This window comes from Narcine bancroftii, chromosome 6, assembly GCF_036971445.1.
Source record: "Narcine bancroftii isolate sNarBan1 chromosome 6, sNarBan1.hap1, whole genome shotgun sequence".
NCBI lineage: Eukaryota > Metazoa > Chordata > Chondrichthyes > Torpediniformes > Narcinidae > Narcine > Narcine bancroftii.
The window spans coordinates 236,771,309-236,793,301 of record NC_091474.1 but is presented as its reverse complement, the minus strand read 5'-3'; the positions used below and the strand labels follow the sequence as shown (position 1 = coordinate 236,793,301).

The 21,993-nt window shown below is 44.3% G+C and overlaps 2 long non-coding RNA genes across 5 annotated transcripts in view; both read right to left on the bottom strand.

Moving 5' to 3' along the window:
• The window catches only part of LOC138735559 (uncharacterized), a 97,006-nt gene that overhangs the window by 2,028 nt on the left and 72,985 nt on the right, over window positions 1–21,993 (bottom strand). For all 4 annotated transcript variants that reach the window (XR_011339768.1, XR_011339769.1, XR_011339770.1 and 1 more), the window contains exon 4: window positions 1,335–1,430. This is a non-coding gene — a long non-coding RNA (uncharacterized lncRNA). The remainder of the gene's footprint in view (window positions 1–1,334; window positions 1,431–21,993) is intronic.
• On the bottom strand, window positions 19,528–21,901 carry LOC138735558 (uncharacterized). The gene is made up of 3 exons (XR_011339767.1): window positions 21,824–21,901; window positions 20,872–20,956; window positions 19,528–19,755 (listed from the first exon to the last, which is right to left on the bottom strand). It is a non-coding gene; the product is annotated as an uncharacterized lncRNA (long non-coding RNA).

Genomic DNA, 21,993 nt, shown 5'->3' with positions numbered 1-21,993 from the left:
GCACTTCAGAGAATGACCCTCACATATATTCCCTTTTCTACCTTTTACCTTAACCTCCATCCTTCCTTTGTTATCTTTATCATTCTTAACTAGGTGGCCATGCACCCTAGACACTGCTCGCAAACTCTGCTCCCACCCCCCGCCAAACTAGTTTAAACCCTCCCCCACAGCTCTAACAAATCTGCTTGCCAGGATATTGGTCCCCCTCCAGTTCAAGTGGAGTCCGTCCCTTTTGTACAGGTCTGACCTGTACAAAAGAGATCCCAATGATCCAAAAATCTTATCCCCTGCCCCCTGCACCAACTCTTTAGCCACGCATTCATCCTCCACATCCTCCTATTACTACCTTCTCCAGCATGTGGCACTGGCAGAAATCCAGAGATTACTACCTTAGAGGTCCTGTTTTTTAACTTCCTGCCTAATTCTACGTATTCCTGTTTCAGGACATCATCCCCACTTCTAACTAAGTAATTCGTCCCCACATGGACCACGACTTCTGGCTGCTCACCTTCCCCTTGCAGAATTCTGTGAACTCGATCAGAGATATCCCAGACCCTAGCACCATGGAGGTAACAGACCAACCTGGATCCCCGATCTCATCCAACAAACCTCCTATCTGTCCCTCTGACAAGTGAGTCCCCAACCACAATTACCCTGTTCTTATCCTTCCTTCCCTTCTGAGCCTCAAGGGCAGCCCTTGTGCCAGAGACCTGACCCCCACGACTCATCCCTGATAGGCTGTTCCCCCCAGCAGTATCCAATGCTGAATACATGTTGATGAACGGCACTTCCACAGGGGTACTCTGCACTGGCACTCTCCCTCCGTTTCTCACAGTCACCCAATTCCCTGACTCCTGCCTTCTAGGGGGTGACTGTCTCCCTGTAACTCCTCTCTATCACTGCCTCTGCTTCCCTTATGATCCTCAGTTCATCCAATTGCAACTCAAGCTCCCTAACATGGTTGCTCATGAGTTGCAATTGGATGCACCTTCTGCAGGTGTAGTCGTCAGGAACAGCTGTGCTGTCTCCGACTTCCCACATCCCACAATTGGAGCATTTGACTACCCCAACTGACTCCATTACCTCCTTTCTTAATATATATATACATATATATATATATATATATATATATATATATATATATGTATATATATGTTATTTAAAAGAAAAACTAAACAAATAATACTAAAAGCCTAACCAAAAAGGAGACCTTGCCACACAGGGAGCTCCTTCTTAGCCCCTGCTCACCGAAGTTCCTCGAGCCAAAGTCTCAAGTCTCCACTCCACTCCCTCACCTTTCACTCCTTTTATAGGCCTTCAGGCAATTTACTCACCCCTTTAGTAGTCTCTCTTTGCCCCTCCTCCAACGGTCACCTTGGGAATGCCAACTCTGCTGTCCTCAGAGCAGCAGCAGCCCGATCCAACCAAGCCTGTGAAGGTAAGTCAAAGATTTAAATACTCACCCCTCTAGTAGTCTCTCTTTGTTCCTCCTCCAATGGTCACCTTGAGAACGCCAACTCTGCTGTTCTCAGAGCAACAGAGATGTCGTCAAATGTCGTCAGAGGTTGTTATGGATATGGAATGGTTTTGAAAAATGAACAGAATTTTGGTAGAAATAAAATAGAGGGTCAGTGGTTTCCAAGAACTGGGACTCACCTCACCCATGATGGATGATTTGGAGAAATATATTACCGAATTCAGACATTTTGAGTTTAATTTTAGATCAGTTCAGCTTGGAATTCACAGAAGTCAAAACCCTGTGACATACAGGGGTTGAAACATTATGAAAGACAGAGTTGAGTTACAGTTGTGTGTTACTCCTGGAAGAAGGGGAACACAGAATCAGTGGCTTTTGAATTAATGAAGACCACTTTGCTGTCTCTTTGAAAAAGAGGACAGAATTCTACTGGGTCTATTTTTGTGCTTGGCCACTTTGTTTAACCTTTGCCTGGTTTTTGACTTCATTGTAGGAGAAGATAACCACAGTTGTTTAACCCTCATCTGGGTTTGTGAATTCATCGTGGAACAAAATAACTACATTCGCAGTCTTTGAGAAGATGGCAGATTCTTCGAGTGGAAAACATAATTGTGAGTAAAAGAGGCCTGTGGATATAATGTTTAAAAGTGCTTTATAATTATTTCTGAACTGAGAATTTAAGACTTCAAGCATGACTAAAATGATGCTGAAGTTTTAAAGACTGACTTTGTAGAATGGGACTTTGAATTAGCACACACACATACATCTCCATTTTCCATTTGCACATAGTGGGGTTAAGTTTAAAGAAAGTTTAGAGCAGGGGTGTCAAACTCAAATTCACAGAGGGCCAAAATTAAAAACTTGGACTAAGTCGTGGGCCAAACTAAATATTTATTGAAAATTTTCAACAACATCTGCATGTTTTCTCTTATTTCAACATATGTAATGTTAAACTTTTTCTTATTAAAATAAATGTTTAATAATAGTTTTGGTTAAACTCTTTCCAGAAGAAGCATTAACAAATGAGAAATAAAATATTCAATAAATAATATTTCTCTATCTCCTTTAAGCTCCTTTTAAATGTATTTTTTTTCACAAGCCAACAAGTCAAAAAAATAATAACTTGCTTCAATGACGAACAGGTTTGTCTTTTAAAATGATGAACATATAGTCTGTCTCCCACCTGCCTTGAAAGGTCCTGTTTTCTGTCTTTCATTTGGCCATTTTTCGTAAGGGGTTTATTGCACGTGAGTTTGGCGACAGGTCGCAGATGCTAATGTAAGTAAAGAGAGGAGGTGGGGGTGATTAGCGGGCTGACGGGCCGGCGCCAACGCATTTGCAAAGCATTCTGGGATTTGTAGTATTAGCTGTCCATGTGCTATACTGGCGCGGCGGCCCGCGGGCCAGCTCTAATACATATTTGATATGATCTTGCGGGCCAAATATAATTATATCACGGGCCAAATTTGGCTCGCGGGCCTGAGTTTGACATGTGTGGTTTAGAGATAAGTAAGAAATGTTATGTTATTAATAGTTTAATAAAAACTATCATTTTGAATTTGCCATTGTTGGTGAATTTTCCATCGCTGCTCCTGTGTTAGTGCTAACAAAGTCTCTTTAGTACCAAACATAATTAAAAGGGTTGTTAGTGCGTAACAGTGCCACTTTGCATTGAATTAATGCAGCAAAGACAGGTCCCACAAACAACTTGGCAATTGTGTCCGAGTGAGAAAACGGGAAAGTATCAGATTATGAATTGGGGTGAAGGCCCCTGCATTTCTTTTACAAATAGCACAATAGGATCTTGAACCTAATGAATGGGAATGAAAGCATCACGCCCAAGATGCGGCAGAACAACATACCAAAGTTTCAGCCTCAGTTTCACATTCAAGGTGAGATTTATAAAATCCCCTAACTCCCCGATTCACTGCCTAAAACGGTCTCCACTTTCACAGTAGCAAGCAATACAAGGCAATTTTTTTTTGTTTTGGACAGGTCTGTGGTAGAATACGCGGGATTATTTATCTCTCCGTCTATCCTTCAAAGAAGTGTCAGCCTTGTAGCCCTCTTTGTGATTAGTGAAGAATGAAATAAAATGATTCCTTACTGCCAAGGCTATGAATGAACACTTAAAGGAGAAGAATAATGCTTTGGAAAATTTAGCTCTGAAACTGAAGAGTAATAAAACCCAGTAAAGGTTGAAAACAGTCAGCAAGTCAGACATCGTTGATGGGGTGTGAGCGTTTCAGATTTATAACCAATGTTCCAGGCCTGTGCCCTTTCTCAAGGTACCTTTGGACTTTGACAAAAGGCTCAGTCCAGAAAGCATCTTTAGCAAGACCAGCTGAGTTCCTCCAGCATTTCTGTGTTTTTAACCGCAATCCCAGTGCCTTTCGTGATTCACTTGAATGTTTCAGATTGAAGACATTTTAGCAGAGATGGAAGGAAAATATCAAGCACATTTCAGCCGATCAGTTTGCAGGTAAATAAAGGGAGAACCGTGGTTGCTGGGCAGACGTTGGTTGAAGTATACATCTGCCTGATGGTTGTAACTGCTGATCTCCCAAATGATTGATGCCTTTTCCACAGTGTAGCTATTAGATGAGGATGCAAATGGTATTATGGTTTCTGCTGAGCACTGATGGCTTGTTTTCACTCAGACAATCAGAATGCAGCTTAAATGTTGATCACCAGTGATTGTTAGGGCATCAGTAATGGATGCCTTCTAAATACAGCACTAATGTGTAATCAGTAGCAAGTGCCCCTGCTGATCTGTCTCAAGCAGTGCCCCTCTGCTCACTGTTTCATTTGTCTGAGTTCGACCTGCCATAAGACAAAGCAAGTTCCAGTCCGAATGATTCTGGAACCGAATTTTCCAGGTCATCCCTCAGGAACCCTGAGGAGGGATCTGTGGCCAGTGGCCAGCGTAGATGGGCCCAAGTCTGGCCTCTCATTCTCTCAATTCCACCTCAGGTGCTACGGAGCTGCTAAGACCGCAATATCCTGCACAATTGTAACATGACGACCCATCTCTGTACTCCATCCCCCTCCAGTGAAGGCAACCACTCCATCGGCCTTCTTCGCCACCTGCATCGCCTCCGTCAGGGGAATGACATACATTTACTTTGTGGTTTCTCTTTTCGGCAGCACCCCTCAAAACCCTGATATTTATTGTGCAAGTCCTGGCTGGGGATAACATCCCAAAATGCAACAGTGCACACTCGCCTGAGGGAAATTCCATCTATCACTCCTTTGCCCACCTTCCCAGTTGATCTATATTCAGTTGTTTGGTTCTATTAAGGCATCATAAAGCAGCTCCGTGACTAAGTGCTCACACGCATTCTGAAGTGTGCTCAACCGACGAGTGTTATGATTTGGAAGGGATGAACTCATGGGAACATGACATTATGTTTGGCCCAACAATCGTCCCAGGGGTAGTGAGGCTGAAAGGTTTAAAGCGGCTGGGTAGCTGATCCTTCTGGAGGAGTTAAAGATGTGACAAGCTGTGGTGCAGCTGTGGTGCTCCCTCTCCCCCAGCCTCCCTTACCCTCCGGCAGGCAGCCTGTGGGCTGACGGCATCTGACCTCCATAAATTCTGTGCCTTTAAGGGTTAATGATCACTGAGCACTGCACAGCAGTGTGGCAGGAATTGTGCTACATTTATCGGCCTACCCCCTCTCCACCCACCATTGCTCCCACAAGTAGTATTCAACAAGCCCCTTGAAGCATGACTCACACTAATGCTGGACACCATGTCTTTTAAAGTTCAACGAGGAAGTCTGCAGATGCTGGGATCGAGCGCCACTCAGAATTGTTTACCAACAACTGTGCAACACACAAACCTGCTGGAGAAACTCAGCAGGTCACGCAGCACCCCTAGCAAGTCAAGGGTAACCAACATTTTAGGCCAGAGCCCCTCATCAAGTACCTAAGCCCGAAACGTTGGCTACGCTTGACTTCCTACGGATGCTGCATGACCTGCTGAGTTTCTCCAGCACGTCTGTGGTAGTGGTGAGGTTGTATAAGACATTGGTGAGGCCAAATTTGGAGCATTGTGTGCGGTTCTGGTCACCAAATTACAGGACGGAGATCAGCAAGATTGAAAAAGCGCGGAGAAAATTTACTAGGATGTTGCCAGATCTTCAGGAGTTGAGTTTCAGGGAAAGATTAAACAGGTTAGGACTTTATTCCTTGGAGAATAGAAGAATGAGGGGAGATTTGATAAAGGTTTACAAAATTATGAGGGGTATAGACAGAGTAAATGCAAGTTGGCTGCTTCCACTTAGATTAGGGGAGACAATTACGTGAGGTGGTGGCTTTAGGGTGAAAGGGGAAAGGTTTAAGGGGAACATCTTCACTCAGAGAGTGGTAGGAGTGCAGAACGAGCTGCCATCTGACGTGGTAAATGTGGGCTCGCTCTTAAGTTTTAAGAATAAATTGAATAGATACATGGATGGGGGAGTTATGGAATGGGTGCAGGTCAGTGGGACTAGCGGAATGATATTTTGGCACAGACTAGAAGGGCTGAATGACCTGTTTTCAGTGATGACATTTCAAGGCATCAAAACAGATGCAAGCCCAATTCAAGAAAATCTTAACATCTCAGGCAAGTTGCAGGTGTTTCCTTTTCCTGAAGAGAAACGCAAAAAGTGTCGATGCTGGAATCTTGAGCAAAACAAAGAGAAGCTAGAGAGACTCGGCAGGTCAGGTGGAAGGAACTGGTCAGTCACATTTAAGGTTGGGACTCCTCATTGAGGCTAAAATGGGAAGGGGAGATTCCAAGGAGTGGACAAAGCTGGGGAGGGTTGAAGAGGTGATAGGGTATTGGACAAAAGGTGGGAGAGGCAGATGGGGAGAGAGATCAGTGAGAATGGGGGGGGTCGAGATGGAAACCATGGATCCAGACAGAGGTGGGGTAGTTCACCTCAAATTGTCACTCCTGTTTAACGTGGTCCAGGAGGAATATGGCGTGTTGCAGCACATTTAGGCTTGGCCCCATCCTGAAAAAGGATAAAGCCAAGGATGTGGTGCTGAGGGGAATTGAAATGGTTGGCCATTGGACGTTCAACCATAGACTCACAGACATCGTGTCGTCACTGAATTTCTGAAACTGAACTTTGAACTGCCTTCCAAGAATTGAGCCTTGAGCTGCAGTGGATTGGGGTATTCCACACACACGCCAATATATTTGCACCGAGTTTATGTTGGATAATTGTATATAAATTTAGTTAAGTTAGTTAAATTAGAGTAGGTGATGTTGCTGATGTTTTGGCTTGAAGTCATGACTTGCGCTTGACTTAGATTAAAGTGACGGAGAGTTGCGCAGGTCGTCAGCCTCACTTTCTCACTCCGGCCTATCTGGACCCAGTGGCAAGACATAGTCAAGACGACTGGAGACTAGTCAGGATGCAGTGGATGGCCAGCAGTGTTCTGTGTGTGTCTCACTGTGCCCTCTTAGCGCTCCACGACACATTGCTGAGAATCGCCTGTCTGCCCGTTGAACCAGTGATGGTCTCTTCTGCACAGTCTGCCGAATCCAGGCTTCACACGCTAGGTAGACAGGCACTGTGTGTTGTGGGTCCACGGCAGTTCTTGCGGCGTGCTCGCAAGCCTCCACACCCATTGTCGGGCATCCTCATCCGCCTTTGCAGCCATTGGGATATGTCTCCTCTTCCGCCTGTTCCGCTGTTGGGATGATCACCTAGTGGTGTAGTAACGACTTGTTTTCGCCCGCTAGCTTAAGCGGTTTCCAGGGTGTGGCACGAGGAGCCAACAAGTGAGTGATATAGGTGTTATATAACTGTTGATTAATAATTTTGCACATTAAACCATCTGGGATTATTTTTAATCTCTGCTGTTGTGTATGTAACAGTGGGTCTCAGCATCAGTCCTGCTTCTCCACTTCTTATTATCCTGCACCCCTGCAACTGATTTTCTCTTATATTCCCAGCAAGTTAGTTATCTATACTGAGGGGGTGAAATGGAGCAGCTAATTAACCTGCCAGCACAACTTTGGGATCTGGAATGCATTACCTTGTATTCAAGAAGCTACTTTTAAATCATTCTCTCCAAGACATCCTGCAGTGGGAGGGAGAGCAGCCAGAGGTCGTGGTGCACATTGACACCAATGACATAGGTGGGAAAAGGGCAGAGCTTTGAAAAAGGACAACAGGGAGTAGGGAAGGAAGTTGAGAAGCAGGGCCGCAAAGGTAGTAATCTCGGGATTACTGCCCGTACCAAGCGGACAGCGAGTGTAGGAATAGAATGAGGTGGGGGATAAATGCGTGGCCGAGGGATTGGAGCAGGGGCCGTGGGTTTAGATTTCTCGACCATTGGACCTCTTTTGGGGCAGGTGTGACCTGTACATAAAGGACGGGTTGCACTTGAATCCCAGAGAGGCCAATATCCTGGCGGGGTGGTTTGCTAAGGTTTCTGGGGACTGTTTAAACTAGAGTTGTTGGGGAGTGGCAACCGAGCTGAAGAGGCTGAGGAAGAGGCGGAAGGCTCACAAAAGCTAGGAGACAATGTGGGAGGGAGGATAGGCAAGTGACACGCTCAGATGGATGGATTGAGATATGTCTATTTTAATACAAAGGGCATTGTGAACAAAGGGGATGAAGATAGAGCATGGCTATGTACTCAGAGGAATGATGTGGTGGGCATTACAGAGACTTGGATGGCTCAGGATTGGTTGCTTCAAGTGCTGGGTTTTAGATGTTTCAGAAAGGACTGGGAGGGAGGCAAAAGAGGTCTCTGTTGATCAGAGAAAGAGTCACGGCTGCAGAAAAGGAAAACATCATGGAGGGATTGTCTACAGTGTCTCTATGGGTGGAGGTTAGGAACAGGAAGGGGTTAATAACTTTACTGGGTGTTTTTTTTAGGCCTCCCAATAGGGACAGGGGTATCAAGGAGCAGATAGGGAAACAGATCCTGGAAAAGTGTAATACTAACTGAGTTTTCGAGATGGGTGATTTTAATTTCCCAAATATCAATTGGCATCTCCTTAGAGCAAGGGTTTAGTTGGGGTAGAGTTTGTTAGGTGTGTCCAGGAAGATTTCTTGACACAATATGTAGATAAGCTTTCAAGAGGAGAGACTGTACTTGATTTGGTATTGGGATATTAACCTGGTGAGGTGTCAGATCTCTAAGTGGGAGAGCATTTTGGAGAAAGTGATTGTAATTCTATATCCTTTACAATAGCATTGGAGAGAGAAAGGAACAGACAAGTTAGAAAAGCATTTAATTGGAGTAAGGGGAATTATGAGGCTATCAGGCAGGAAATTGGAAGCTTATATTGGGAAGAGATTTTTTCCGTGGTAAGTACGGAAGAAATGTGACGAATGATCGGGGGATATTTGTGTGAAGTTCTTCATAGATACATTCCAATGAGACAGGGAAGTTATTGTAGGGTACAAAGGTTTTAATAAATCTAGTAAAGAGGGAAAGAAAAGCTTCAGAGAGTTAGGTAATGTTAGAGATCTAGAAGTTTATCAGGCCAACAGGAAGGAGCTTAAAAAGGAAATTAGGAGAGCCAGAAGAGGCCATGAGAAGGCCTTGGTGGGCAGGATTAAGCAAAAGTCATTCTACAAGTATGGGAAGAGAAAGAGGATAAGATGTGAAAGAATAGAACCTATTGAGTGTGACAGTGGGATAGTGTGTATGACATCGGAGGAAATAGCAGAGGTACCTTATTTGACTATTCACTATGGAAAAGGGTCTTGGTGAAAAGCTTGAGCATGTAGATTTGACGAGAGAGGATATGCTGGAGCTTTTGGAAAGCATCAATTTGGATAAGTCACCACAGCTGGATGAGATGTACCCCAGGCTGCTGTGGGAGGCGAGGGAGGATTTGGCTGATCTTCTGGCAATGATCTTTGAATCATCAATGGGACCGGAAGAGGTTGCGGAGGATTGGAGGTGACGGATGTTGTTCCTTTATTCAAGAAATGGAGTAGAGGTAGCCCAGGAAATTATAGACTAGTGAGTCTTAATTCAATGGGTGTTAAGTTGATGGAGAAGATCCTGAGAGGCAGGACTTATGAACATTTGGAGAGGTAGAAAAGGATTAGGAACAGTCAACAAGGCTTTGACAAGGGAAGGTGGTGCCTTTCAAGCCTGATTGACTTTTTTGTGGATGTGACTAAACACATTGATGAAGGAAGAGCAGTAGATGTTGGGTTCGTGGATTTCAGCGAGGCATTTGATAAGGTACCTCATGCAAGGCTTTTTGAGAAACTAAGGAGGCATTAGATCCAAGGGGACATTGCTTTGTGGATCCGGAACTGGCTTGCCCACAGAAGGCAAAGAGTGGTTGTAGATGGGTCGTATTCTACATGGATGTCGGTGACCAATGGTATTCCTCAAGGATGTTTTCAGGGACCCTTACTCTCCGTGATCATGGCTGATCTAATGATAGGCTTGTCTCCACCTACCACCCTTTTCCCCATATTCCTCAATTCCCCAACTATGTAAAAATATATCCAACCGTGTCTTAAATATATTTATTGAGGTAGCTTCCATCACCTTAATGCAAATTCTATAGATTCACCACACTCAGGGAAAAGCAGCTCCTCCTCATCTCCGTCCCTAAATCTACCACCCTAGGAATCTTGAGGTTAAGTCACTAGATCTAGTCTCTCCCACTAATGGAAACATCTTACCTACTTCTATCTATCATAATTTTATGTTTCTATAAGATCCCCTCTCATTTTTCTGAATTCCAACGAGTACAGTCCCAGACGACTGTATTATGACCCCTCCCCACCTTTAAAGTCACGTCTCCCCTCTGTTTGATGGTGAGGGTGTGAGGCCAGTTCCCCGTCACCCCAGCCCTTCAACCAATGCTCATACAAGGCACAAATAATCGATATCCCAATGGCTTCATTCTGGGCTGAAAGAATTCGTCCTTCTGCATCTTCACCAATTACAAAAGCAAGCTCAAGATCTTTATCGGAGTTTAGTCTCATGCTCATGCTCGGTCCCTGGCTAATCTGCTGATCGTTGTCTCATTTGTTTGGAATGCCACCTTCCCTCTTATCTGCAATGAGCCGCAAGTCCCCATTGATCACAGTCCACCTCCTGGCAGATCCGACGGATGCGAACATCTTTCCCTGCCCCAAACCTTCTGGGAATGAGCACCTTTTGACAACTTTATTAGCGTGACTGATGTTGTCTGTGGATTTTGACTGTCAGCGGAGTGATCTCCCATGGAGATCCACACAAAATCGGAATTTGAAAAAAAATTCCCTGTGGATGTTGGAACAAAATCCGAAACAAAACATGCTGAAATACTCAGTAGGTCAAGCAGCATCTGTGTTTGGAGAAACAGATAGAGTTGCAGGTTGGGGGCAAAAAAAAGGTTAAAAATCAACCCCAAAAGGGAAGGACAGATAAAATTGAGGGAGAAATAGCAGGGGTTCATCAAAATGTTATCACAGTTCTGAGTGAAGAAACATCCTACAGAAACATTAATCCTGTCTCTCTTTCCAATGAGAATTGCCTGACCGTTACATTTTAATATTTTTAAAGTTTACACATTAAAATTTTATTCACAGCATTGTAAAATTCAGCCATTTAAACCCATGCACCTAATTATACTTTAATTAACCTACAACCCCGTACATTTGGGAGAATGTGGGCGGCACGGTTGGCATAGCGGTCTGGGCACTGCCTTTACAGCGCCAGCGATCGGGACTGGGGTTTGAATCCTGCACTGATTGCAAGGAGTTTGTACATTATCTCCATGTCTGTGTAGGTTTTCCCCAGGGGCTCCAGTTTCCTTCCCCCAATCGAAATGTATTGGGGGTGTAGGTCATCTGGATGTAAATTGGGCAGCTCGACTCAAGGGGCGCAATGGCCTATTACCATCCAAAATTTAAAAAAATGTTTAAAATTTTATAAATGTAAATACAAATTTAAAATAATCCAGTCCTCCCCGGGGTAAACCCCCGCAAACACAGGGAGAACTGACAAACTCCTTACAGACAGCATGGTATTTGAACCCGTGTCCCTGGTGCAGCAATAGCGTTGCACTGGCCACTTCGCTGATTGTGCCACCCGAGCTGCGGCAACTCATCAGGTCAGGCAGCATCCATGGAGGATGATGGGCAGTCAACATTTTAGATCGGGACCAAGACTGAAGAGGGAAGTGGAGAGAAGAAGGATACAAAGAGGGAAGGAGGGAGAAAGGGCTGGGGAGTGACCAAGAGGTGACCGGGTGCCAACCAATCATTGATCTTACATGCCTCTCTTCGCTTCCAAATTTCCCAGTTCATTTTCATTCATCAGTGTTACTGGGTGCTGAATGTAACTAGTTTCCAGCTAATACTGAGATACAAACACACAAGACAAAGAGAAGCTGTATGGACACAACAGGTTAGCAGAGCAGTCAATGCCGCATTATTAAAGAGCTATTGTCCCAGCATGGTTGTAAGTTATTCTTGGGCCTGCGTAGGTTTCCTCTGGGTGCTGTAGAATCCTCCCACCCTTCAAAATGTACAGAGGTTGTAGGATAATTGATACATTTGGGTGGGACAGGTGCGTGGATTGGAAGGGCCTGCTGGTGAGCTGCACGTCTACATTTTTTTTCAAAAATATATAAATTTAAAATATAGCAGCCATTATAGATAGATGGAGGGGCAGGTAGTGTCACAGAAATGCAGATTAAGAGAATGGGCAAAGATGTGGCAAGGTTGGAAAAGTATACTTTGGTAGAAGGAATAAAAAGGGTGAACTACTATTTGGGTGGGGAGTAAATTCGGAGGTGCAAATGGTTAACCGAAAGGTTAACCTCCAGGTTGAGTCAGTGGTGAAGAAAGCAAATGCAATGATGGCATTCATATTTTGAGGGATGTGATGTGGCAGCTTTATAAGGTACTGGTGAGGCCTCACTTGGATGTGCTCGCTTTGGAGACAGTTCAGAGGAGGTTTACAAGAAGGATTGCTGGAATGAAGAGATTAGTATATAAGGATCATTTGACAACTCTTGGAGTGTCCTTGGAGTTCAGAAGAATGAGGGTGTCCTCATTTTGAATGTTAAAAGGCCTGGACAGAGTAGATGTGGAAAGGTTATTTCCCATGGTAGGGGAGTCGAGGGAAAGAGGGCACAACTTCAGGATTGAAGGGCACTCATTTAAAACAGAGATGTGGAGGCACTTGTTTGAGCAGAAAGGTGGTGAACCTCTAGAGGCAGGGTCATTGGGCAGAGATTGACAGGTACCTGAATAGTCGGGGCATCAAAGGTTATGGGGAGAAGGAAGGGGAATTGGGTTGAGTGGGAGGATAGATCAGCTCATGATGTAATGGCAGAGCAGACACAACAGGCCAAATGGCCTACTTCTTTTCCTGTATCTTACGGTCTTACGGTGTTATTTAATCTCGATAAATGGGTCTTGACCCAAAATGTTGACTGACTCTTTCCATGGAGGCTGTCTGACCTGTTAAGTCATTCGAGTTTCTCTTTGTTCACCTTACTGGACACCTTGGCTAAGCAGAATAATCCCACTTTAATTAGTTTCTACAGTTAAACTATTAATCCCAATATTAATTTATCAGCAATGCTCTTTGAAGATCCTTCAATATGTCAGACACTCATCTTAACAAATATAGGGAAACAATTTTGAACATGGAACATGGGACATTACAGCACAGTTTAGGCCCTTCAGCTCACAATGCAAACCTACTCCACAACACTTTTGTCCTTCCCTACCTCACACCCATAACCCTCTATTTTTCTAATATCCAGATGCCTATCCAAGAGTCTTTTGAATGTCCCTATTTTACCAGCCTCCACCTCCACCCATGGCAATCAATTTCAGGCACCCACCACTCTCTGAGTAAAATCCTACCCCTGACATCTCCTCTAAATTTTCTTCCAATCACCTTAAACCTTAAGACCGTGATTGGTTGAGAGGAAATTTGATGGTGGTGTACAAGACCATGATTGGTTGAGCAGAGATTCGACAGGGGTGCACAAGACCATGCAATCATGGTTGGTTCAGAGTGGATTTGACAAGGGTACACAAGACCATGATTGGTTCAGTGTGGATTTGACAAGGGTACACAAGACCATGATTGGTTCAGAGTAGATTTGACAAAGGTGCAATAGACCATGATTGGTTGAGCGGAGATTCGACAAGGGTGCACAAGACCATGATTGGTTGAGGAGATTTGACAAGGGTGCACAAGACCATGATTGGTTGAGAGGAGATTTGACAAGGGTACACAAGACCATGATTGGTTCAGAGTGGATTTGACAAGGGTACACAAGACCATGATTGGTTCAGTGTGGATTTGACAAGGGTACACAAGACAATTGGTTCAGTGTGGATTTGACAAGGGTGCACAAGACCATGATTGGTTGAGAGGAGATTTGACAAGGGTACACAAGACCATGATTGGTTCAGTGTGGATTTGACAAGGGTACACAAGACAATGATTGGTTGAGAGGAGATTTGACAAGGGTACACAAGACCATGATTGGTTCAAAGTGGATTTGACAAGGGTACACAAGACCATGATTGGTTCAGAGTGGATTTGACAAAGGTGCACAAGACTGTGATTAGTTGAGAGGAGATTTGAGAGGGGTGCACAAGACCATGATTGGTTGAGAGGAGATTCGACAAGGCTGCACAAGACCATGATTGGTTGAGAGGAGATTTGACAAGGGTACACAAGACCATGATTGGTTCAGAGTGGATTTGACAAAGGTGCACAAGACTATGATTGGTTGAGAGGAGGTTTGACAAGGGTACACAAGACCATGATTGGTTGAGAGAAGATTTGACTGTGGTATTTGCTATTGTTGCCTCAAGAATAAAGTTCTGGCTGTCTACTCTAATTAAGCCCCTCATAATCACATTCATTAAGTTATCTCTCATCCTTCATTGCTATTTGTTAAACTATAACCAAGCATTGACTATGCTGAGCCAAGAGGAACAGACAATGGCTGAATCTTGGGTTGTCTAGAGAGGTCAAACTGGTTTTATCATTTGAGAGATGAATGATACTGTTCACATTAAGCTTTGTTATAGTTAATAGCATTTTGGTGTGTGTGTTTTTTTGCGTTTATGTTTGAAGATGCATATTTATTGTCATTCAGGAATAATCGTTCCTGTGTGTTTGTGCGTTAAAGGTGCAGACATGAGGTCATGGTGGATGTGTAATCCCTGAGATTCGACAGGTTTCAGCTGGTTTAGCCTGAAAAGTCCATTTCTAAACACAAGGCCCAAACCTTTCCTTAATGAGTAGATCGAAGGCTAAGGCATCAAAGCTTTGGACAAATTAAGATTAAATGTATATAAGAGGATGGTGGCAGAAATATCCCTCTCTGCCAGATGCTACGAACATCCCCAGAACTATAATCATTGTGCAAAGCACAGAGCCATTGACAGCAATGAGGAGGATCTGCCTTTCCCAGAGAGTAGTGAATTAATAAAGGCAAATTCAATTAGTATAGACAGCCATGATAGTCCACAAGGACATGATGGGTTGAAGGGCATGCTCTCACGCTGTATAACCCCATGACCATGATACTGGCGAGAAACCCACTTGACCTCAGAACATGAATTCCACACAGACTGCATCCAAGGTCGGGATTGAACCACAGTCATTGGAGGTGTGAGGCAGCAGCTCCACCAGCTGTGTCCCTGTTCCACCATTGGTTGACAGGAGATTTGACAGAGGTTCACAAGACATGATTGGTTGAGAGGGGATTGTTTCATCTTGTATTTGTAGGTGTCAGTTCTTAGACAACACATGGATGAGGAAAAAGTTCTTTACTGTAAAGTTGTTGTAAACAGCACCATGAGGCTGGCCATGAGGCTGCAAGTCTCCATTTCAGATCCTGCATACTATGTGTCCTGTTCTGTGTCATCCCCTGGTGGCAACCAAGTCTAATCAAACAGTAAGGCATTGCTAGTTGCATTACAACCACAATCGCCATCATTACAGGGCTATGACGGCAGTGCACAAGACCATGATTGGTTGAGAGGGGATTTGATGGGGGTGCACAACACCATGATTGGTTGAGTGGAGATTTGATGGGGGTTGAACCAGACCATGATTGGTTGAGAGGGGATTGTTTCATCTTGTATTTGTAGGTGTGAGTTCTTAGACAACACATGGATGAGGAAAAAGTTCTTTACTGTAAAGTTGTTGTAAACAGCACCATGACGCTGGCCATGAGGCTGCAAGTCTCCATTTCAGATCCTGCATACTATGTGTCCTGTTCTGTGTCAGCCCCTGGTGGCAACCAAGTCTAATCAAACAGTAAGGCATTGCTAGTTGCATTACAACCACAATCGCCATCATTACAGGGCTATGACGGCAGTGCACAAGACCATGATTGGTTGAGAGAGGATTTGATGGGGGTGCACAACACCATGATTGGTTGATGGGGGTTGAACCAGACCATGATTGGTTGAGAGGAGATTTCACATGACCATGATTGGTGGCAAGATTTGGCAGGAGTGCACAAGTCCACGATTGGTTGGGAGATTTGGCAGGGGTGCACATGACCACAATTGGATGAGTTGACAGAAGTAGAAGGAAGCTGTTCCCATTAGTGGGTGGTCCAAATGGAACGGTTCAAACTTTTGGAGGAACATACCATGTGAAATCAAAGACGGGGTAGAGGAGGGATTTGGGAAGGCTATTGCAGGGTCTCTAACTGAGCTGTTGAAAATTCTTCAGCCTGCCACCTCCCCTCCCCCCCCCCTCCCCCACAGACACTGCTTGGCCCACTGAGCTGATGGAACAGTGTAACACAAGCAAAACCCATGACCCAAGAAGTTCCTCCATTGTGGTATGGGAGCAGCTCTGCATAAGATCCAAAGATGTTGACAAAGATGTGTACCCTTGCCAAATGCACACTGAACCAATCATTGTCTTCTGTACCCTTGTTAAATCCTTGTCAAAGATGTTCCAAACACAAGGTGGTGAATGCAGTCCAGAAGGTAATTAAAACTTCCCTCCTCTCCATGGATTCCATTTACATCTTCTCTTGCCTGGCGAAGGCAACTAACATAGAGTCATGCCCCAGACACACTCTCTTCTCCCATTGGGGAGAAACCTAGAATGTGAAAGCACACACAAAGACCATTTCTTACCTGCAGATATCAGGTTCCTGAATGAGCCCCACATGCTGCCCTGGCTTTGTGTTGATTAACCTTCCTTTTTGTTGTGATCCTGTTACTCTTCGCATGACTGTTTGAATGTGAGACATAACCTAATTGCCTAGCATGTTTAGTTAGCAAGGCTGTTAGCACAAAGCTATGACAGTGCTGGCCACTCAGGTTCGAACCCAGCGCTGTCTGTGAGGAGTTTGCATGGTCTCCCCGGGTATGTGTGGGTTTCTTCTGGTTTCCTTCAAAATTGTAGAGCAGTTTGCAGGTTAATCGGTTTATTTTGGGTGGCATGGCCTCATGAGCCAGAAGGGCGTGTAACCGTTTGGGATCTCTAATTTAAATGAAATATCCTGTTGGTGGGCTTGCAGAAGCCTCCTTCTCACTGTAGAAGACATTTTGTGCAAAACAAACTTAAATTTAGGGGAGGAATATGAAAGTCTGCTGACCCTGTGATTATTGTTAAAACACAATAATGCTGGATGAACTCAGCTTGCAGCGACCATTGGAGTTACGGATATATTGCCGACGCTTTGGGCCCGAGCCCTTCTTCAAGGTACAGAAAAAAAAATGAACAAAAGAAATATCATAGGGAGGAGTGCAGACTGTCTGGGCACCCTCCAACTCGATGGCATTAACCTTGACCTCTCTGGTTTCCATTTCCTCCCCCCCCCCCCCCCCACCACCCACCAGCATCTCTGTCTCTCTTCTTTGAACTACTGGTGTGATCAATTGTGAAGTATGAGCTGGTCCCTTTAAAAATAAAATCAACCTTGTGTACTTAACAACCAGCTTCTGCGTCTCTGCTTTTTAACCATTATATCTCGAAGGCCGAGCAGTTATTTGCGATGCTTTGGATTCAATATTTTCCACTAACATTTAGAACAATGCCATGCAAATGTGTGTGACAAATGTGTGTGTGAGACATGCTGCCCCTGACTTTCTTCTGATGTTCAAAGCAGAACCAGAAGTATTTTTGATGCTAGGACTACTGTTAGACGTGTGCATCTTGCTGCTCTGTGTGGATATTGTCTGCCAGGCATGCGTGAATGCAGTGAGGTGCTAGATTCCATGTGGTCTGCAGATTTAATATAAGAAATTGGCAGGGCCCGATTTGGAGTATTGGGTTCAGTTTTGGCCACCGTGCTGCAAGAAAGAAATTGTCAAGCTCGTGAGGGTGCAGAGATGTGCAGGATGATGCCAGGGCAGGGGCCTCAGGTTGAGTCAGCGAGGTCTTTATTCCTTGGCGCGCAGGAGTGTGAGGAGTGATCGCTTAGATGTTTACAGAGTTAGGATCATTTTGGGTGAGAGCCTTAAGCCCAGAGTAGAGGACTTTGTAAGGACAGGACATAGGTTTAAGTTGGGAGAGATTTAACAGGAACCTGAGGGGTAACTTTTTTTACATAGAGGGTGGTAGGTGAATGGAACGGGCTGCTGGAGGTGGTGGTTGAGGTAGGTACTATTGTAACATGTAAGAAAATATCTCATTGGACTATTCTGAAGAAAAAAACATAAACAAACTGACTGTGCAAATACAAAAACATAAATATTCAAAAATAAATAACGTACAAAGTAAGAGGCCTTAAATTAGTTTGTCATTGAGGAGTCTGATGATGGAGGGGTAGCAGCTGTACCTGAACCTGCTGGTGCGAGTCTTGTGGCACCTGCACCTCTTTCCTGATGGCAGCAGTGAGTACAAATCATGTGCTGGGTGGTGTGAGTCCTTGATGATACCTGCTGCCCTCCGACAGCACCATTCCATACAGAGAGTCTCAATGGCGAGGGGGGGGGGAAGAGTTTTGCCTGTGATGTACTAGGCTGTAGCCATTACCTTTTGCAGGGATTTCTATTCAGAGGTATTGGTCGTGATGCAGCCGGTCAGCACACTTTCCATTACCTATCAGTAGAAGTTTGCCAAGGTTAGTCTATGTTCAAGCATTTTAACAAATTAATTTGCTCAGTTTCCATTGTGAAGTTGAAATGTTTCTTTATGTTTTGCCAATGCCTTTTAACTACTGTACAAGTAGGTGACCAGAGTAAACTTCTTCCTGGACCTCACCATCAGTGCACAAGAGACTGTAGTTTGTAATCTACAAACTACGCACAATCCATAGGTGTAACCAATCCAATTTTATAAACTTATGAGTTATTCATCAGGTGACAGATTGCATGCCCCTCAGGTATAGCTGAATATGTCAATAAAAGTATCTTGAATCTTTTATTGTCATATTGTAATATTAGACGATATTGCATTTAGTCTGCAGTAAGACAGACAGATTTGCCATCAGCTGCAGTAGATGAAAACGTCTATGGGGATTGCTGCCGTCAGAGAGCAGCAGCAATCATCAAGGACCCACACCACCCAGCCCACACTCTGTTCTCAGCGCTGCCATCAGGAAAAAGATATAGGTAACACAAGACTCGCACCAGCAGGCTCAGGAACAGATGTTACCCCTCCACCATCAGACGCCTCAACAATAAATTCAGTCGGGGACCCTTACTTTTGCACTTGATTTATTTTTTTTCCTCTCTGAATTGCATTCAGTTTGCTTACATTTCTCTATTTGCTGAGATGTGTTCATTGTGTAGTTATTTTTTGCACTACCGCGAACCGGCAATTCAGCCTCGCCTGCAGAATAAGAATCTCAGGGTTGTATGTTGCAATACATCTGAAATAAATCTGCCGCCCCTTGCAGCCAGAGAAAAGGAAGCAAAAGACACTGAGCATCCCTGGATTCGCCTCCAGTGCTCCTGCAGCCTCTGCAATCCAAATCATCGGGAACCCAAGCTCTAGATCCACATAAAATTATTCATGGAAACAAAAGAAAAAGCTTTAAAAAACAACCAAGAATACGTGTGGAAATAAAAGCAGCGTTCCACAGTGCTGACCAGTGCAAGACTTTATAAACAACATTTATACACGAGGCATGCAGATTTCAGGTAGTCAATCGGGAAGTTACATCTCAATAAACTAGATATAATCGTGCAGCAGTTTTATATGCTCCAGTGTGAACTGTATCATTGATCATTCACATGGGATAAACAAACCAGCACACCAGAGACCAAACAGGATGCAAAACTGTAACTGCACTCGATAAAAGTAGCAGGGCTTTTAAGTGATCATTTGTCTTGAGTGATTGTAAGCCATCAGTTCCCCTGCAAGTAGAGGTTGGAAACAGTTAAATTTCCAGTCCTTTTTCTTTTGGTAGTTAACTAAATCACGCACAAATGCCCATTGTGTATCTATTGTTATCTGTTTATCAATACATCAGCCATTTGAACCCCTTCGATTACATTAAAGTTTATAATTATTCTCAAGCATCTGTTATTCTCCGAGTAAACTCCCTAAATTCTCAAATGCTGATTTGCCACACAGTGGAAGTCGATTCCAGCCATTTCGTTGACTGTTACTTGGGAGTGATTACAGGCAGGAATCTGCCCCTCCGCGGCACGGTTGGCATAGCGGTTCGAATCCCGCCTTGTCCACAAGGAGTTAGTAGCTTCTCCCCGTGTCTGCATGGCTTTTTCCCGGGGGGTGGGGTAGGTTAACGGGGTGTAAATTTGGCGGCCCAGACTCGTGGGCCGGAATGGCCTGTTACCGTCCTGCATGTCTAAATTTAAAAGGAACCTGTGGCATCCAATTACACCCTTCTAACCTGCCCAATCCCGATTGTCTTTGAAGGGTGGAATGAAACCGGAACACCTGGGCAAATCCCACACAAATCAAGGGGAGAATGTACAGGCTTCTTGCAGGTAGTGTTGGATTTGTGCCTTCATCGCCAGTGCTGTAATTGTTCTACACTGACCACCACACAAACCATGCTGCCGAGCAACAGATTCCTGTCTGTAATCACTCCTAAGAAACAGTTAACTAAATTACATTGCTATATTTATTTTGGCAAACGGATTAGTTTCCTGTCTCTATTATTCACCTTCAGAACTATTATTACCTATTTTTTGTACAGTATGTCTTGTTCTTAATACAGTTACTTATGGCTATGTCAAATGTGGCCAGGGTATTGAGCTAATTTGCCTGAGAGCTGCTTCATAATAGTTAATCCATCATTATCAGATTTTTGCAATTAAGTGAAGTAACACTCGAGAGGTTCACTGGTTCTATTTTGCTATTGATCCAAGTAAAGACAGATGAAAGGACAAACCTATTTTCTTTAACAACAATTACATTCTATCAGAGTAAATAATAGTTCCAAAACCAGCCAAGAAATCAAATACAAACAGTTCAACTTCTTTCAGGTTCACCATGTACCTCACCTTCGGCACAGTGGTGATCTACCATTGAGCATGAGAGGATGAAGGGAGAGTGCTCCATCATGTTGGAGCCATCCCTGGTCAAATCCTGGAGGGAGAAGAGGACATTGTGGATGAGTATCTGCAGGTCGGAACCAAAGTTGCCAGTCTCTCAGCCAGGCATAGGAGGAATGGTGCATCTCATGGAAAGCAGTGTTAAGCAGAAGCCACGCAAGAATGAGATTAAACAGCGAACTCTGCAGACATCCAGCTGTTCGGGCAGCCCAAGGAGCACGTTGAATGATCTTTTGTAAGAATTGGGGAAAAAAAGCAGAGATGAAAACTTTGAAAGATGTCGGGAAAGTGAGGTAATGCGAAGGGGGTTCATACCCTGGAAGGCCTGTGATATTTTTGGTCAACTACCTGTAGGAAAGATGGCAATAAGATTGAAAGAGGGCAGAGAAAATTCACAAGCATGTTGATGGGACTTGAGGAGCTGAGTCACTGGAAAAGGTTAAGTAGGTTTTTATTCCCTGGCATTCCAGAGAATGAGGGGAGATTCAAAATTATGCGGGGTATAGATAAGGTAAATGCAAGCAGTTTTCTTGCCACTGCAGTTGGGTGAGACAAGGGTTAAGAGGGTGGGGAGAGTGTGGAATGATATGCCAATGGATGTGGTGAATGGGGGCTTGATTTCAACATTTTAGGGATCGGGACTTGGTTGGAGGTGGGATGGGGGGGTGGTATGGAGGCCTGTGGTCCAGCTGCAGGTCGAGGGGACCAGGAGGAATAATAGCTTGGCACAGACGAGATGGGCTGAAGTATTGGTTTCTATGCTATAATGTTCACTATCATGGAGACAGGATGAGAAAAAAAATCATGCAGTTATACAGCATGGAATCAGACTCTTTGCCCCAATTCATCCATGTTGACCAAACATGCCATTTGCCTGCAATTGGCCAGGAGCCCTCCACACCTTTCCCATCCACAAACTCGTGAAGACCAACTCCTCTAGTTTCAAGAACAATTTCTTTCCAACATCCATCAGACACTTAACACCCCTCCCCCCCCCTCCCCTACCCCCTTTACATTAACCAGGGACTGCTTCGACATCACAAAAGGATTGTCTGCTCTGTTGCAAGAGTA